Source organism: Myripristis murdjan, chromosome 4 (assembly GCF_902150065.1).
Source record: "Myripristis murdjan chromosome 4, fMyrMur1.1, whole genome shotgun sequence".
Classification (NCBI taxonomy): Eukaryota; Metazoa; Chordata; class Actinopteri; order Holocentriformes; family Holocentridae; genus Myripristis; species Myripristis murdjan.
In genome coordinates this window covers 31,743,936-31,762,960 of record NC_043983.1, presented here as the reverse complement: position 1 = coordinate 31,762,960, position 19,025 = coordinate 31,743,936, and the positions used below count along the sequence as shown (strand labels likewise).

Below are 19,025 nucleotides of genomic sequence, written 5' to 3'. Positions count from 1 at the left end.
TTTACACTATAACAACAATATTACTCCTATATGTTCTGTATAAATACTGTAGTGTTATATTTCAGCTTTGTTTCTGAAATAACTTTTTTTTTTTTTTTTTTTTATCAGTTCTATATGTCAATAGGAACAAAATACTACAGTATCCATGAGTCTCTTCAACCATTACTAGGCCAATGGCTACAATCAGGAACAAAATATTGCACAATAGTTGCTGAAATGTTTCAGAATGTGTGTATAAAGTTGACTCACAGCTACATACATCAATTTAAGCCGATCTCCTGCAACTCAGATTCACTGTGAGCTCTGCTGTGTAACACAGATCTTCTGTTTTTCACCTTCTGCGTTCTTGAAAACAGTTATAACTAAAATATGAACAACTGTTTAAATGATTAAGTAGATGAAGGTTCACTGAATTTACATTCTGGGGTTTCCAGATCACCAGATCCACTTTCTCATTCAGTTATATTTTGGAAAGTCAGCAGTCAGTGTAAAAAAATCTGTATGACTGCCGCTTGTTCATGTGACAGTCTTTGAGTCATGTTTGCTTGTTCATATTTTAGCTATAACAATGTTTTCAAGAAGAGAGAGCCACTTTGTGAAAGACTTATACTGAGATCAAGGTCATATACGGGCAAATGTGTGTCTAAACTTCCATGTCACTTCAAATTAAATTATGCAGTCGGGCTGCACGGCCCGGTCTCGAATGTCTCGAGACTGGGACCGGTGGTTGGGGACCCCAGCTCTATACAGTATTTTTAGGTATTACTGTGCTCTGTTTTGTTATTGTTTAAATCAATCCATTTTTTCTTTAAAAATGAATATTTTACTGTACCATGACAACAACATGTAGCAAACAAGCAGGTCAAATAGGTGGTGATCAAATTCAAAGTGTAGCAGTCACAAAAACTGCAAAATTGGTCTGTAAATGTTGCCGTGGGTACTTGGCAGCTATCTGCCAAGCTTAATTAAAGACTTTGTCAGTGCAGAGAGTCAATCACTTTTCACTCTCGTTTCCAGTAACAAAAGACTGCTTACATTCAAATGGTGAGGATTTTGAAACCATAAGGAAGAACTCTGGACATACAATGCTGGTAGCCAACTGGGAACAAAATGGACTTTTACAAGGAAAACAACACTTTAAAGTGCTCAAATTTCATGCAGCAGCTTCAGAGATGAATGCAATTTCAATGCTATTTGTTTTTGGCATTATACTACTGATAATAAAACAAAGCCAAGAGAACCACACTGGGAAACAGGGTAACAGGCTGTTTCCTGGGATTGACCAAAAGGGAATCATTTGGTGGAATGACACTTTCAGACTCACTGATTCCTATGTTACTTTTGGAGTCTTTATAATCCTCATCTTGCAACTTTGGCAGCAGACTATTGTATGAAAAACCTGTCAGGAATCAAGAAAACAAGTTTCCTTTTCCCACTGAGGTCAACAGATCGTGTCAACGCTGAATCTGCGTCCTGCCTGGCAAGTAAACTTTCAGGATCTTTACTCATCCTCTGTCTCCTGTTTTAGAATCACATTCTGGCTGTTAGATATTTTGTCATACACATAATGCAGGATGGAGGAAGGCTCAAGAACGCACATTGAGAAAGACACCGTGTATTTTTGGCATGTGACAAACCCTTATCAACGGTCTTCCTTGATCTTAGAGCCAAGAAATGATGTCAACTGTCAATTACATTGAAAAAAAAAAAATGGCAAAATTGCAAAAAATGAGATTCCTGCAGCACGTTGATAAGCCACCGCCAGTGGTTTTGAAACCCATCCCATGCTGTTCTGTAACCTCGACTTTCAACGTGTCCTGCTCTGTTCCAGCATTATCCAGGTACAAATGCCCGTGCTCATTTAAAAGCACTCACTGATATGCTGATGCTGTACTTATGAACAATTACTGGCTGCTGCGGAGTCAAGCTGGACTGCTGCTGACTCTCTCTCTCTCTCTCTCTCACACACACACACACTGTTTGTCAGACACACAGATAAAGACACACACACACACACACACACTCAGGTACTGAGGCACAGGCACACAGTCATGAATAAAACATGTGTTCTCAGCATTGATGTAGCCTGAATTAGGGCTGTAAATTGAATCTTTACGGGCTGTGCAAACAATAACACCATGAAAATTACTGTTTCCACCCGTAATACTTTTCTTCTAGCTGTCCATAGTTCTGACTGTTGGCATATAGAGTTCACCTGAGCTGAGCCCAACTTGCCAAGGTTATGTGATGGCCACTGATTAACAGTTTGATCAGGTTGTATTCTCTTGCCTCTCCCTTGTCCCTTAGTAACAAAAATAGTGATGGCTGCAAATAACAACATCGTGCATATTAACATCACGGGGAGATACATAACTCTAAAGATTGTCTGGCACCGTCGTGGCTGCAGCTAAAAAAGTACAACTCTGTCTATGTATGGTTCTGGATGAGCAGCTCTGCAGAAGTCGCCGCCTCAGAGATTTCCAGCGGATAAAAAGGATGGAGGGATGACAGAGAGGAAGATGAAGGAAGGGAAATGACAGGGGGGCAACTGAAAACAGAAAGAGGAGAGAGGAGGAGGGGCTGAGGTGAATGAGGAGTCGTGATAGGGAGTCAGGAAAAAAGAGAGGCAGAGAGAGAGAAAGATAAGCAGCTTGAAACGAGGAGGGAAAAGGCGACTGACGAAGAGGGGCGGGCAGACAGAATGAATAAAATATCAGAGCAGAAATTGATTTTTTCCCTCTCTGTCATTGTCTTACCAGGACCATTTGATGCCATGATGGCAGAAAAAAAAAAAACTTAAGGAAAGGATATAATGAATTCAGCTATTTGGCTGCTAGACACACGGCTGTCTGACGGAGAAGAAAGCAGCAGACCATACGAAAACAACTGAACTCTGCTGCAAAGACGAGAATTTAAAATGTGGCAGCAACATTAAATACCAAAACAACTACAACAGCCAACTACATAACAACAACCGCAGCTCGACTACAACAAACTAACAACAAAAACAAATGTATGTCACGGCAGCAAACAACCCGATAACAACAAACAAGTATCGCAACCGAGATAAACTAAAGAGGCATAAAAGCTAACAACAAACTAAAGGACAATGACAACAACAAGCGCAGCAACAAACTAAAGAATAACCACAACCACCACAACAAACTAACAACCACAATATATATAACGATATTATAAACAACCACAACACACTCAGGACTGAACTACGACATAACAACTCCAAAACAAACAAAACAACAAAATACAGAAAGTAAAACGTCATCATATGCAACATTTTCCTCGTCCATGTTGCCTGCATTCTGTATATCTGTGTATCACTGGAGGTGGACCAAGGTTGTGTTTTCATCTGTGTGTGTGTGCGCGTGTGTGTTTGTTTGAGTCTCTGTTAGCAAGAAAACTCAAACCTTCATGCTTTGGGTAACATCTGCAGACTGAAACATCACAGACAGATGCAGCTCGGTGCGTTGTGTTTGTGCAGTGTGGAGGAGTTTGCTGTCTCTGACTGCTGCTTGCGTCTGTCTTCTTTATTTCCTTTTCCTCTTTTCTTTCACATTTTTCATCTTATTTTCTCTTTATACGCTTATTAATTTTGAGCGGGCGCAGAGTGGCAGGAGAACAGAATTGGGTGCAAACATGAACAAAATGAAACAAAACAAAACAAGACAAATGTACCAACGTGTTATGTGAGCATCTGATTGTTTGCTGGTGTTGTGAAAAAGACAAAATAACAAATGGCGACGCTGCTGCACAACGGCTTCGGATAACTTTACAACAAAGTCCATTCGCACACAGACACACACATTGTGACTAAATCGACTTTAAAGACGGAGCGCAGGCTGGTGAGTCATGAGTCATTAGCAGTTCTCCTCAACTTGGTTCTCTTATTGCCTTTAGATGCAATCTAAAACTGCCCGTAAGTTTTACAGTTTTTGACAAGCTGTCTTCTGCTGCCTGAATCCATTTTCTTTTAACGGTAAAGATGTTTGAATTGACAAGCATCTTGTGATGCTAAAGACGCTGCCGGCATACACAGAGATGGGCGACTATAGGATTTTTTTATAGAGGTATCGTAGGTGTTTTTGTAAAATTACCACAAACTGTCATGTTGTCTTATTATATTTAACACAAGGCTGGAGCTCCTTTTCAGTGTAAATACACAACAACCTCAGGCTGATCCTGGCTGCCAGAGTTTTTTTTTTGTTTTTTAATTTTGTCCTGACTGAATAATACTGCCCCTATAGCCTTACAGTATGTAAATGATTCCACTGGACCGACACAGTATAGAAACTGCACAGGAGCATGGTTAAAGGTCATGCAGGAAAACTGAAAGCCACGTCCTTATAGGAATTTTTCTTTATGAAAGAATATCGACTAAGTGTCCCTATAGCAACAAAAATAGCAAAGTCAAAGCGAGAAGAAAAAAAGAAAGTTTTAAAGGAGGGTCCAGATTTAATGATGAAAGCTGTGTAAGCATTTCTCCAAACAACTGAAACATCTTTTTCTTTGATAAACTCATACAAACAGATCCTCCGCACACTGACTCAAACTTTACTATAACACTTTATTTAGAGGGAACAACGCGTTTCGCCTCAGCGTCTTCAGGTTCACCTCAAATCTGGCCTGATCATTTCCCGGTGTGTTTTTAAATGTTTGTGGGTCACCTGACCAATTTCACTGTTAGAGCCCGACTCAGGCAAAGAAACACATCAGTGTAACGTAGGGGTCTAATACACTGTGCTGGAACAACAAGCAAGAAGCAGAAAAATATTAACCAAATTGTAAAGTTACACAACCTACAAAAAATATTTACATAGAAAGCATCAATGATATATTAGGCAATAGAAATATGAGAGAGTAGCTACTAGGCAGCACTATATAAGCTAGAGACCTCATATTTAGAAATACAATACACATCTCTCATGTAGCACAAAAATATGACAAAAGTAGAATATATCCCACCAATTTATCTCTTAAAGAAAACAAGTCAAGTCATGTGAATCATTCATACCGAACGGTTCGACAGTAAATAGTTCATTGATCCAAAAAGCTTCCCTTCTCAGGAGTTGTTTGATAATGTTGCCCCCTCTTGGATTAGGCAATAGTCTTTCTATTCCAATGAATCTGAGAGAAGCTGCAGAACCATGATTTTTTTCTTTGTAGTGTCTGGCGATGGCATAATCCAGGTTGTTATTTCTAATGGCCGCTTTGTGCTCTGCAATCCTCAACTTTAGATTGCGTTTGGTTTGGCCAACATACAACAAACCACATGGACAAATAAGTACATAAATTACATGAGTGGAAAGACAATTGATAAATTCTTTTATATTGTATTTCTTTCCCGAACGGGGGTGATTGAATGTTTTTGTATCAAATGTGTTGGCACAATGTGCACATTTTCCACATCTATAATTTCCATAGACCTGCTGAGAAAGCCAGTTGGTTTGAGTAGGTTCGCTATACATAGAACTGACAACAATATCTCTCACATTTCGTCCTCTTTTAAAACAAAATCGAGGTTTGGAGGCAGATAGATGGTATAAGCTCGGGTCACATTCTAGTATTTTCCAATGTCTATTAATGATTTGTTTGACTTGACTTGAAACTGTGGAGTATTCTGACACATAGGTAGTTCTGTTCATATTTTCATGGTGAGAAGGTGGGGGATTTAATAGTTCTTCCCTCTTCTTCTTACTGGCCTTCTCAATAGCCCTGTCAATAAGAGGTTTGTCATATCCCCTTTCTTTAAACCGCTCAGCCATTTCTTTAGCTTTAATGTGGTAATCCTCGTCATTACTGCATATTCTTCTCAACCTGATGAACTGCCCATATGGGATATTATCAATGAGGTGGTCCGGATGGAAACTAGTTGCATGTAAAATGGTGTTTCTATCAGTGTTTTTACGATAAATGGACGTCTCCAACCCCCTGTTGTCACTCACAGAAATAAATAGATCCAAGAAATGAATCTCATTTGGACTATATTCCATAGTGAACTTCAAATTGGGATATGTTCCATTAATGTAATCATTAAATGCCTTGAGGTCGTCTTCACTGCCTACAAATCCCATCACAATGTCATCAATAAATCTGCGAAAAAAACAAAACATTACCAGAAAATGGGTTGTTATTAAATATATGCTTTTCTTCCCACAGTCCCATATACAAATTTGCATAGTTGGGAGCAAAAGGTGACCCCATACTTGTGCCTTGAGATTGCAAAAAATATTTTTTGTCAAACATAAAATAATTAGACTTCAAAATAAACCTTGTCAATATCATAAGCAGTTCGGCAGGGAGCCAATCTTTTCTGGATTCCAAGTAAAAGTCCATAGCTTCTAGACCACCTTCATGTGGGATGTTGGTATAAAGGGCTTCAACATCAAATGTAACCAGAAGGTTGTGTAACTTTACAATTTGGTTAATATTTTTCTGCTTCTTGCTTGTTGTTCCAGCACAGTGTATTAGACCCCTACGTTACACTGATGTGTTTCTTTGCCTGAGTCGGGCTCTAACAGTGAAATTGGTCAGGTGACCCACAAACATTTAAAAACACACCGGGAAATGATCAGGCCAGATTTGAGGTGAACCTGAAGACGCTGAGGCGAAACGCGTTGTTCCCTCTAAATAAAGTGTTATAGTAAAGTTTGAGTCAGTGTGCGGAGGATCTGTTTGTATGAGTTTATCGCTAGTTCCTGCTGCCTTCCAGCACCTGACGACCTGTGGCTGTGCGAGGAGTTTGCACTGATTGCAGTTTTGTCATTGGAAACACCGCAGGAAGTTTCCCTGTCCTTTGCACGCCACCCATACCATAATGGATGAACAAAGTGAGCACGAGAATCAAGCGTCATGCTTTTCCTACGATGATTCGGAGGCACATCAAATTATTTCTCAGCGGTCCCTCTTCGACGACGGGCAGAAGGACAATCTGACAGTAAGTCTGACAAATGAGAAGTCGAAAATGATGTACCTAGAGAAAAAAGAGATCCGGCTCAAATGGCACGGCATTGCACTGTCTGAATATTGGCGCAACAAACAAATCCCGAGAGGGCTGAGAATTAATAAGAAGCCCACGCTGGGCAATCAAGACCCCGAATTTAGGAAAAAGTGGGATCAAATCCTTAATAAGTGCTCACTTGACTTGACTTTACTGATTATTGAACAAACAAAGCAAGAGACTCAGAAAGTGGAAAGAGATTTGCAAGAAATAAAGACCACTCTCAAGAACAATATGAGCACATCTGACTATTCTACTATGGAAACAGAATTAAAAGAGGATCTGACTAAGTTTGAGAACGAACTGAAAGCCTACAAAATAAAGAAGTACCAGCGAGATGCGGAGGATTATAAAAGAGGAACGGTCTACAACTGGACAAGCGCACAGCGCAACTGGAGACCCCGCGCGCACGGAGGCACTCGCGCACCGGGACGACAGGAGAGCAACCGCCGGGGCCAACGTCTAGATCTTCTCCTCACTAGTGAGGAAGGAACGAGTGATCAGGACCACACCAGTGCATCTTCCGCCGATGAGGCTTTTTTGGAAAAAGACCGCATGCCCAGAAAAAAACCAGGAGGGGGCAGAGGACGAGGCACACACCCATTGTCCAGCAGGGAGTGGAACATGGTGACGCGGAATCGCAGTCGGAGGTAGAACTCTCTGTCATTAACATCTCCGATCATCCACTCACCACTCCACAAATTAATGTTTTGAGTCGTGGGTTATCTTTTGTTCCCACGAATAAAGTCAGTGCTTTCAAACTGAAAGTTGATTCCTATAAATTTTTCAGACAGCTTCATCTAAAACATTTTTTTCACAATAAAACCAATGAGACTGACATGGGACTCCGTGATCCTTTGAATAAGTTTAAGAAAAAATCCACCTTTATGCCCCCTGGTGCCCCTAATCCCACTCTGGTCACATTTGGTAAACTTGTAGAAAGAGACATTGAATTAGTTGTTAAATCCAAAAACAAGGTCAAGAATCAGAACATCAGTATATTGGAAAGAAAAGCCCTCAGTGAACTACAGAACAATCCAAAAATTTTGATAAAACCAGCCGATAAGGGTGGGGCTGTAGTGGTACAAAATACTAAGGATTATCTCACTGAGGCCTATAGACAACTTGGTGACTCCTCTTTTTACAGACAGTTACCACATAACCCAGTGGAGACCTTTGTAGAAGAGCGGGATTCTATTTTGAACAGAGCCCTGGAGAAACAGTGGATCACTAAAAAACAATTTGAATTTCTGAAAGTAGAATACCCGATGACTCCTGTGTTCTATTTACTGCCCAAAATACATAAGCGATTGGTGAATCCGCCGGGCAGACCGATTGTAGCAAGTAAGAACTCTTTGTCTGAACCTTTAAGCCAATTTGTGGACTTCTTCATCAGAGACATTGTGAAGACTTTACCATCTTATGTGGCTGACACCACAGATGTCTTAAAACTGTTGACTCACCTGACTATGCCGGAAAACTCGTTTCTGGTTACATTTGATGTTGAAGCCCTTTATACCAACATCCCACATGAAGGTGGTCTAGAAGCTATGGACTTTTACTTGGAATCCAGAAAAGATTGGCTCCCTGCCGAACTGCTTATGATATTGACAAGGTTTATTTTGAAGTCTAATTATTTTATGTTTGACAAAAAATATTTTTTGCAATCTCAAGGCACAAGTATGGGGTCACCTTTTGCTCCCAACTATGCAAATTTGTATATGGGACTGTGGGAAGAAAAGCATATATTTAATAACAACCCATTTTCTGGTAATGTTTTGTTTTTTCGCAGATTTATTGATGACATTGTGATGGGATTTGTAGGCAGTGAAGACGACCTCAAGGCATTTAATGATTACATTAATGGAACATATCCCAATTTGAAGTTCACTATGGAATATAGTCCAAATGAGATTCATTTCTTGGATCTATTTATTTCTGTGAATGACAACAGGGGGTTGGAGACGTCCATTTATCGTAAAAACACTGATAGAAACACCATTTTACATGCAACTAGTTTCCATCCGGACCACCTCATTGATAATATCCCATATGGGCAGTTCATCAGGTTGAGAAGAATATGCAGTAATGACGAGGATTACCACATTAAAGCTAAAGAAATGGCTGAGCGGTTTAAAGAAAGGGGATATGACAAACCTCTTATTGACAGGGCTATTGAGAAGGCCAGTAAGAAGAAGAGGGAAGAACTATTAAATCCCCCACCTTCTCACCATGAAAATATGAACAGAACTACCTATGTGTCAGAATACTCCACAGTTTCAAGTCAAGTCAAACAAATCATTAATAGACATTGGAAAATACTAGAATGTGACCCGAGCTTATACCATCTATCTGCCTCCAAACCTCGATTTTGTTTTAAAAGAGGACGAAATGTGAGAGATATTGTTGTCAGTTCTATGTATAGCGAACCTACTCAAACCAACTGGCTTTCTCAGCAGGTCTATGGAAATTATAGATGTGGAAAATGTGCACATTGTGCCAACACATTTGATACAAAAACATTCAATCACCCCCGTTCGGGAAAGAAATACAATATAAAAGAATTTATCAATTGTCTTTCCACTCATGTAATTTATGTACTTATTTGTCCATGTGGTTTGTTGTATGTTGGCCAAACCAAACGCAATCTAAAGTTGAGGATTGCAGAGCACAAAGCGGCCATTAGAAATAACAACCTGGATTATGCCATCGCCAGACACTACAAAGAAAAAATCATGGTTCTGCAGCTTCTCTCAGATTCATTGGAATAGAAAGACTATTGCCTAATCCAAGAGGGGGCAACATTATCAAACAACTCCTGAGAAGGGAAGCTTTTTGGATCAATGAACTATTTACTGTCGAACCGTTCGGTATGAATGATTCACATGACTTGACTTGTTTTCTTTAAGAGATAAATTGGTGGGATATATTCTACTTTTGTCATATTTTTGTGCTACATGAGAGATGTGTATTGTATTTCTAAATATGAGGTCTCTAGCTTATATAGTGCTGCCTAGTAGCTACTCTCTCATATTTCTATTGCCTAATATATCATTGATGCTTTCTATGTAAATATTTTTTGTAGGTTGTGTAACTTTACAATTTGGTTAATATTTTTCTGCTTCTTGCTTGTTGTTCCAGCACAGTGTATTAGACCCCTACGTTACACTGATGTGTTTCTTTGCCTGAGTCGGGCTCTAACAGTGAAATTGGTCAGGTGACCCACAAACATTTAAAAACACACCGGGAAATGATCAGGCCAGATTTGAGGTGAACCTGAAGACGCTGAGGCGAAACGCGTTGTTCCCTCTAAATAAAGTGTTATAGTAAAGTTTGAGTCAGTGTGCGGAGGATCTGTTTGTATGAGTTTATCGCTAGTTCCTGCTGCCTTCCAGCACCTGACGACCTGTGGCTGTGCGAGGAGTTTGCACTGATTGCATCTTTTTCTTTGAGTTAGGAGGGACTATTTTAGGAAGACAAGGAGATCTGCGCTGAAGTGAGAAGCTTTCAGGCTTTGATAATAAGCGGCTCCATGCTGAGAATTTTTGGTATTTTATTGCTTCAACTACTGGCAACAAAAACGAGCTGCTCGTGCATGCATACAGATGTGTTAGCGTGTTGTTTAAGTGGGACAACAGGCACTGGATCATCTCCACAACACATCAAACACACACTAGTTTTCCCAGACTCCCTGCAGTCCCAAAAGAAAAGTCCCTCAGATATAAAGATAAATGAGAACTCCATGTTGATAATGATGTCAACACTGGCAAATATAAGTTGGGCTCATTCTTAAAAAAAAAAAAAAAAAAAAAAAACACTCAAGAGAAAAATAATAAAATTACTTATCATTTGTCATTAGACAAAAATGCTGTATTATTATTATTTTACACCCCTAACATTTGCATCTGCATCATTTTTTTTCTGCCAGACATTGAAAATGATCAGAGAAACCAAACAGCATGTTTAAAAAATCAAGTTATTTCTTCTGACATTTCTCAGCTAGACAAGCTGATTTAGTATAAGACCATGACAACAAATCAAATAATAAAATGATTCAAGGAAGGGGGTGAGATACAGTTCAACCATCTAATATTTAGAGGAAGTGAGAGCAAAAGTAAATACTTTTTTTTTTTTAAATCAGTAAATATACTTGTATTACTTAATCTTAAAGAACAGTATGACTGATTTTGAATTTACTACAGTTTCTACACATTAAACATTCAAACAAACCATTGTGCAAATCATGTAGGGTACTGAAGATTTCACAATTTCTAATCAAAAGCCCTCAATTTTTGTTCTTCATTTTTTGGTTGAATCTCCCACCTTATAAGGTTTTGCTTCTGTAGCCAACAAAGTCCTCAACATTCATAAACCACAGAACTGACAATTGGCTGTGGAGGGCAAACATTTCACTGGGACTATTTTCCCTGGCGGAGGGAGCGTTTCACTCTGCCTAGTTTCCACGCATTCAAAACACAACAGTGCTGCTGCTTTTTTAATGTGGACGAGTTAATGACTGTAATGGCGGCCAAAGCATCGCGGTCTTATTATAGGCACAAAAGGGCCACTGTAGCCCCGAAGTAAACCACGACTGGGGCTAAAAAGGGTTCATGATACCACACAAAAATTAGTAAATCTGGCCCTAAATGTCATGATAATCTGCCCCACAGACTTTTAGATATGATTGTGATAGTACCACCAAAACTGACAGGGTTCACTCCTTGGAGAGTATGGGTACACCCAGCAACTGATTTGGCAATCCGTCCATTACATTTAGAAATATGTTCTGTGCAAGTCAAATGTTTGGCCTGACGGCGGCCCTTTAGGAAAGTTTATAGTGTCACAACAACACAATGCACCTCCAAATGTTCACAATAATCCACTAATTACATTTCATGGTACCTTGTGTGCAAAGTTATTCTGGCCCCCGGTTCGTAGAGATGACAGGTGACAAGATCACTAAAACTGATAGGCCTTACCCTCTGGGCAGCAAGAAAATGCTCATCAAATTCTGCCCAATAGGCAAGCAAAAACAGACTGCAAATCAAGTAACACTTGTAATTAGCAAAACACATGCACTAATTTGACAACACTGCAGCATGAAAAAATGCACAGCCGGATATTTAGCTGTCATCCAAAGTTTTGCCCAGTGCTGAACCCAGCTGGAGTGTTTCCCAGGCCGCAGCAGCAGCGGTAGCAGCAGCTAGCTGTATAGATGTTAGAGGCAGTGTAACCTTGCTGAATGTAACATGGTGTTAAATGTATTCTGGCCGGAGCCTAAAGACTGCCTTCAAGAGCTCCTACTGAGCTGCTGACACTCCCTGATGTTGGCAAGCACTGACCTGGAAAAGCCCAAAACAAGTCAACTTACACCTACACACACAGACACATATACACACATATAGACAGACTTTGTTCCACTCACAAATGCATGCAAACACGCATGCATGAACACACATGCATATTCAACATATAACAACATATCTGAGAAACAAAATACACTATATTACCAAAAGTATTCGCTCACCCATTCAAATGATCAGAATCAGGTGTCCTAATCACTTGGCCTGGCCACAGGTGTATAAAATCAAGCACTCAGGCATGCAGACTGTGAAACAAGACATTTGTGAAAGAATGGGCCGCTCTCAGGAGCTCAGTGAATTCCAGCGTGGAACTGTCATAGGATGCCACCTGTGCAACAAATCCAGTCGTGAAATTTCCTCGCTCCTAAATATTCCACAGTCAACTGTCAGCTCTATTATAACAAAATGGAAGCGTTTGGGAACAACAGCAACTCAGCCACGAAGTGGTAGGCCACGTAAAGTGACGGAGAGGGGTCAGCGGATGCTGAAGCGCATAGTGCAAAGAGGTCGCCGACTTTCTGCACAGTCAATTGCTACAGAGCTACAAACTTCATGTGACCTTCAGATTAGCCCAAGTACAGTACGCAGAGAGCTTCATGGAATGGGTTTCCATGGCCGAGCAGCTGCAGCCAAGCCACACATCACCGAGTGCAATGCAAAGCGTCGGATGCAATGGTGTAAAGCACGCCGCCACTGGCCTCTAGAGCAGTGGAGACGCGTTCTCTGGAGTGATGAATCACGCTTTTCCATCTGGCAATCTGATGGACGAGTCTGGGTTTGGAGGTTGCCAGGAGAACGGTACATTTCAGACTGCATTGTGCCGACTGTGAAATTTGGTGGAGGAGGAATTATGGTGTGGGGTTGTTTTTCAGGAGCTGGGCTTGGCCCCTTAGTTCCAGTGAAAGGAACTTTGAATGCTTCAGGATACCAAAACATTTTGGACAATTCCATGCTCCCAACCTTGTGGGAACAGTTTGGAGCGGGCCCCTTCCTCTTCCAACATGACTGTGCACCAGTGCACAAAGCAAGGTCCATAAAGACATGGATGACAGAGTCTGGTGTGGATGAACTTGACTGGCCTGCACAGAGTCCTGACCTGAACCCGATAGAACACCTTTGGGATGAATTAGAGCGGAGACTGAGAGCCAGGCCTTCTCGACCAACATCAGTGTGTGACCTCACCAATGCGCTTTTGGAAAAATGGTCAAAAATTCCTATAAACACTCTCCTCAACCTTGTGCACAGTCTTCCCAGAAGAGTTGAAGCTGTAATAGCTGCAAAAGGTGGACCGACATCATATTGAACTCTATCGGTTAGGAATGGGATGGCACTTCAGTTCATAGTATGAGTAAAGGCAGGTGAGCGAATACTTTTGGTAATATATTGTATCTGTTGTGTACCCTTACTGGACAAAGACAGTACTTTTTTAGTTTAACTGATTTGACACATGACATTTCAGGAATTTAAATGAAAAAGAAATTGTTTAAAAAGAAATTGCGAGCTTCAGTTCAGTACACATTGAAAAAGGGGAAGCTAAGCAGCCTGAACTCCTTTCAAATGGCCTTCATGTGGAATCAAGGAAACATAAAATTCCACAGTTGTTACATAAAATTGCTTTGCTGACTCAATCTAGTGGACTCATTAATGTGCATATCATCTTTCTATTATCTGATAAGGATAACTCACAGACCGTTGTGGATTACATAAAATGTGCTTTCATCCAATCTGTAAATAGCAGAAGAGTAAGTGTTGGTTTAATAACGTTAGAATTTGCCAATTTTTTTTCCTGCCTGAGTTATGAAACTGGCACATTTTTTTAATGACCAACAGCTAGTCCCTGTCTGACGGTCTACCTCCATTAATGAGACATTTAAACAGGGTCCAAGCCATCACTTGAAACCATGAGCATTTGTAACACATCCAGATTTGAGATGGGCCATTTCCTCTCAGAGGTTCATCTCGACCTGGTGAATCTCTGGCACAAATCCCGTCCCTCGCTGGCGGCGGCCCTGTCGCTTCCTGTCCAAGATGACTCTTAATTAGCTCCTGAAAGCCGCTGGGATCATTAAGCTTTTGATTTGATTTGATTTATGTGACATATAAAAAAAAATCTATAAAAAATGCCACACACCACGACAAATATTCCTTGAAATTGTCAAGGATAATACAATAAAAGTTTGTTAGCGTATGCACCTGGAAGGACTTGTAGATACTTTTGGCTTTGGCTTTCTGCTAATGGTTGGAATTAGTGCTGACTCACCCACAAGCCAAATGAGAGGTGGGACAGTATCAAAAGAGCTGGTAAGGAGTGTGTGTGTGTGTGTGTGTGTGTGTGTGTGTGTGTGTGTGTGTGTCTGTGTGTGTGTGTGTGTGTCTGTGTGTGTGTGTGTGTGTCTGTGTGTGTGTGTGTGTGTGTGTGTGTGTGTGTGTGTGTGTCTGTGTGTGTGTGTCTATGTGCAATATTTAAAAAAAAGAAAATATACTTTCAGATAGAAGAGAGTGTGTATGCAATCTGTGCATTCCACCTCCACACCTCTGTCCTGCTGAGTGCAAAAATGCATGTTTGGATTCTGACATGTCAGATTGTGCAGAGGGATTAGTGGTCATGACACATGTGCAGCCAAGACTGGGGAATAAGAAATTACATCTCACAAGAATGATTAAACCAGAATCAGCTTTTTGAGGTTAACACCGGCACAGATATTTTTCTTATTGATGCAAAATCTTTAAATTGGTGCATTTTCATGCCAAAAAAGAGAAGAACCACAAAACCGCTGTTTCCCCCAGGACTGTGTGCTTGGCAGGTTGGAAAAGCCTCTGAAATGGCATTTAGACCAAAGTGCACTAAAGCTCTCGACTGACGGAGAGTGGCTGCACGTTTGCCGCCAAGTGAGAGTCCATTTGTAGCAGTCAGCGGAACCAATGACAGTCCATCTCTGAGGGCTCGTTTATCCTTTGTCCCTCGACACTTTTGACAGATGTCTTTTGACAAAAATACTTTGTACTTGTGTACATGTGTTCTATCACTTTCATGGTAACAACAGACACAAGGCAGATGGACTGACAGCTACATAACGGAAAAAAAAGGATATGAAGCTCCTTGTAAAACCTCCAGTCCCACAGATTCTGCCACTAGTGTCTGAACTGCAAAGTGTCGGAGGTCTTATCAAGAGTTGTCTGCCATTGTTTACATGAAGTGTCATATGAAGGATGATACTTCCTACTTCTTCAATCTTTACTCTATTCTTTCCATGTTTGCTGTAGTTGGCGCAATATGCCGTGCAACACTTTTTTGGGTTGAAATCGCACATTTCTTTGTCTTGAGACAGCTGTTGAAAGTGCAGAGAGGCTGAGTATAAATACGCTTTAATACTGTAACACTGAAATTTACAACCTATGATCATATTCATTTACACATGAACAGTGACTGTCCAAAAGTTTAATGAGAGGTTCACTGGCTTTCGGTTAATAATACTAAAATCAGGAGAAAACAAAACAAAACAAAACAAAACAAAAAAAACACACAAGAAAATCTGAATAAAGAACAACACATTGAGCTGTACAAAAATTGTACTGTGCAAAAGTATATTTTGATGATATACATTCATGAGTCTGAACTTTCATACAGCAACATTTTTGTACAATCTTTGGCTTTTCCGTTGATGGGTTTGAGTTTGAGGGCTAACCCAATCTACCCAGCTCTCCCTCTGTTTGTTCCAGACAAACCACAAATGAAAAGCACATCAATCCCTGTACAGTAGGGATGGGAAGATTAACCGTTTCATATCGATACATGGACACGCATGTTTGCATGTGAGTGCATTGCTGGAACAGCCATGAATGGATACAATTTTGGGATGAAATCAAGACGCACCAGTTTTTGTGTCTTTGCATCAATAAAATCTGATCCAATTCATTATTAGATGTTCTAAGCCTTTATTTAGAAACATGACCCATCCAATTTGATATTATGGACTATTTCACCTCCGTTATGAAGCGTATGTCGACTGCTGCTGAGCAGCATGGGTTAGGGCCGTCACAACAAACTCATATTTGTCGAGGAACAAACACACAGACCTGCCAACTACAAACCGAAAGTTTGGAAACACTACGGATTTTTCAAGAAAGATGGACAACTTGACAAATCAAATACAATCTGCACATGCAGGATATCCAACCTTATTGCACACTTCAAACAACTTTTCACACGTCAATCAAGCAACTTTTTTTTGACTGACAACTGGCTAACAGCTCCTCTCATTCAAAGACATTAACAGACGCTATGGCCTTCTTTGTCTGTAAAGATATCAAGTCTTACAGCGTTAAAGAGAACGGCTTCCCCTACCTCCGTCATGTCTGGGAGCCAAGGTACCAAATACCAAATAAAAAGCTATTTACCGAGAAACAAATCTCTGCTCTGTATGACAAAGTGCAACAAGAGATTATAATTAGGGCCCTCGCCTCTCTGGAAGAGGGCCCTATTGTTTCTGTACCGTTTCTTTCTCCTTCTTATTATTACGTCTCTTTAACGCTTAATTTGACCCCCTAAACATGCTCAAAAACTCACCAAATTCATCACGCTCATCAGGTCTGGTGAAAAATTCGATAAAATCTAAAATCGGACCCCCTAAATGCAAAAATGGGCTCGCTAGCGCCACCTAGGCAGCCGCTGCGGCACACAGGAATGTGGCAACATTCTTTGCATCGACATGTGACATCAAATCACACTGTGTCGAATCAAATCGTTAAATCACACTGCATCACAATCGGGGGGTGGATCAGCTCGGATCACATGGCATCGGTAGTTGCTGCTTATGTGTCTTTAATGTATTGGATCGTTGACAGTGTATCGAGAAATATATCGTGTTGGCTGCAGACCAGAGATGCCCTACTGTACAGCACAAATTTCTTCATCAGCTAGCGATCGGTTGTATCCCTACTGTGATATTTCAATCCAAAGTTCCACGTTATTACTTTAAGTTTTAATTCAACACTTTGTTAGAGCAGTATAGCTAAATGTGTTAAAACTCACTTGAAATGCTGTGGAGCAGATAGAGGGACCAATGAAGGGTCCCAAAGTGTATTACGGAGGTATAAATACAGAGAGAGAGAGAGAGAGAGAGAGAGAGAGAGAGAGAGAGAGAGAGAGAGAGAGAGAGAGAGAGAGAGAGAGAGCAAACACCAAGGCACAGATTTGATATTGGGGTTTTCATTATTTTCACAGAAGTCTGGCAAAGGCAATAAAAGTTTGATCTATCCCTCTGTTCCTCTCCTCATCCCTTCTTCCTTCTTGCTCTCCCTCTATCTCACTGCCCCCGCTCTACATATCTCACCCAGGTGCCACTTTAATAACAGTCTCTTTATTGCATTTCCTAGATTTCCAGCTTTATTTGCATTCAAATACAGAGATGGTGAAACGTCAATCAGAAACCAGTTATTGTTGTTAGAGGAGATGCTGTGCACTCCCAGCCACCCAACCCCCAAAACACATTCCACCTCGCTTATCCTTTTCACTCAGACAAAAAAGGGCTCATCACCTGTCCTGTGTTTATTCTGCACATCCTATTTACATCAAATTTGCAAATGGTTGTATTCTCTCAGTGTGTTACACTGCATATCTTGATCATTTTTATATAGTTAGATTCTTTTTTTCTTGAGCTCAACATATTCTACTGCTGTTATTTTCCACATCCTCATGATGTTAAAGTTCATTTTGTTCCACTCTCTTCATGTCTTAACATGCTCTGGTGTTTGGATTGTGAGGATCTTTAAATGTTGCATGTGCTTTGTTCTCATTTATATTCTATTTTCCTTGTGTATTCACTAACTACTTGCTGCTGCTGCTGCAACCCAATTTCACAGATTTGGATTGTTTGAAATTTCATCTTATCTAGACTTTCAACAATCACATCAGTCTGTACCCTGAGGCACTGATCTGCTCTGTGTTTGCCCTGGACATAATGCAGTTTTGTGCATAAAAATGGAAGATTGTAATTTGCTAACCAAGGGCGCAAGCATGCAACGCTTTGTGATTTTTAATCTATTTTTCAAGAGGCTTTTTACCCTTTTATTGATAGGACAGTCGAGACTGACAGGAAAGACAGGAAACACACAGAGAAGATGACATGCAACACAGGACACGTGCTGCCGCAGTTCAGACTTCGCCTTAATGACACACACTCTTCCAGTTGGTCCACTTTAGCGCTTCAGTGCTTTGTGATTTTAACCATTTTGGTTGTGGATCATAAAAGTGACTTCTTGATGAGTGTAAATAAATGAATGTTGGTTAAGTTAAAAAAAAAAAAAAACGAGGATCATTTGGATTTGACTCACAAAAACATGAACTGAGCACAGAATTTATCAGCGACTCAGGACTGTGAAAACTATGCAGAGAGTCAAAATGTGGAAAGAGTGTCACAGTGAGTGAGTGAAGTTTCTTTTTCCTCTTTGATACAAAAAAACATGTGGTAACACAGCAGGACACATGGATTTAAATAATAATTCTTTTCACGATTTCTGCTTTTAGGCTTCAACCACACAGCACAACTTATCTGTGCAGTTTTCCAGCGAGTGTGACAAAATTCACGGTCCCACTGACCGAAACGACCCCCTCAAACTCCACAATGACCAATTTAATCCATTCAACA

The 19,025-nt window shown here is 40.4% G+C and overlaps 1 protein-coding gene across 1 annotated transcript in view; it reads right to left on the bottom strand.

Annotated features, from left to right (window-relative positions):
- LOC115358517 (uncharacterized) overlaps positions 1-19,025 on the bottom strand; it is a 136,888-nt gene that overhangs the window by 77,149 nt on the left and 40,714 nt on the right. The window lies entirely within an intron of this gene.